We start from the raw sequence: 598 nt of genomic DNA, 5'->3' as shown, positions 1-598 counted from the left end.
AGCCCAGAACCTCAGCACCCTGGGGTACCTGCACCCCAGAACCCCAGCACCCTGAACCCCAGCACCCTGGGGTACACATACCCCTGCACCCTGAAAACCCAGCACCCTCAGGTACCCGCACCCCAGAACCCCAGAACTTCAGCACCCTAGGGTACTTATACCTCAGCACCCCAGGACCTCAGCACCCTGGGGTACCTGTACCCCTGCACCCAGAAACCCAAAACCCTGGGGTACCCACACCCCAGCACCCTGATACCCCAGAACCTCAGCACCCTGGGGTACCTGCACCCCAACACCCTGGGGTACCTGTACCCCTGCCCCCTGGCACCTCAGCACCCCAGTACCCCAGAACCCCAGCACCATTGGGTACCTGTACCCCTGCACCCCAACACCTTAGGGTACCCATACCCCTGCACCCTGGAACCCTGGCATCCCAGCACCCCAGAACCCCAGCACCCTGGGGTACCCACACCCCAGTACCCCAGAACCTCAGCACCCTGGGGTACCTGCACCCCAGAACCCCAGCACCCTGAACCCCAGCACCCTGGGGTACCCACACCCCAGTACCCCAGAACCTCAGCACCCTGGGATACCTGTA

This window comes from Calidris pugnax, unplaced genomic scaffold (genome assembly GCF_001431845.1).
Source record: "Calidris pugnax isolate Ruff unplaced genomic scaffold, ASM143184v1 scaffold263, whole genome shotgun sequence".
NCBI classification, from domain to species: domain Eukaryota; kingdom Metazoa; phylum Chordata; class Aves; order Charadriiformes; family Scolopacidae; genus Calidris; species Calidris pugnax.
This window is presented reverse-complemented; position numbering follows the sequence as displayed.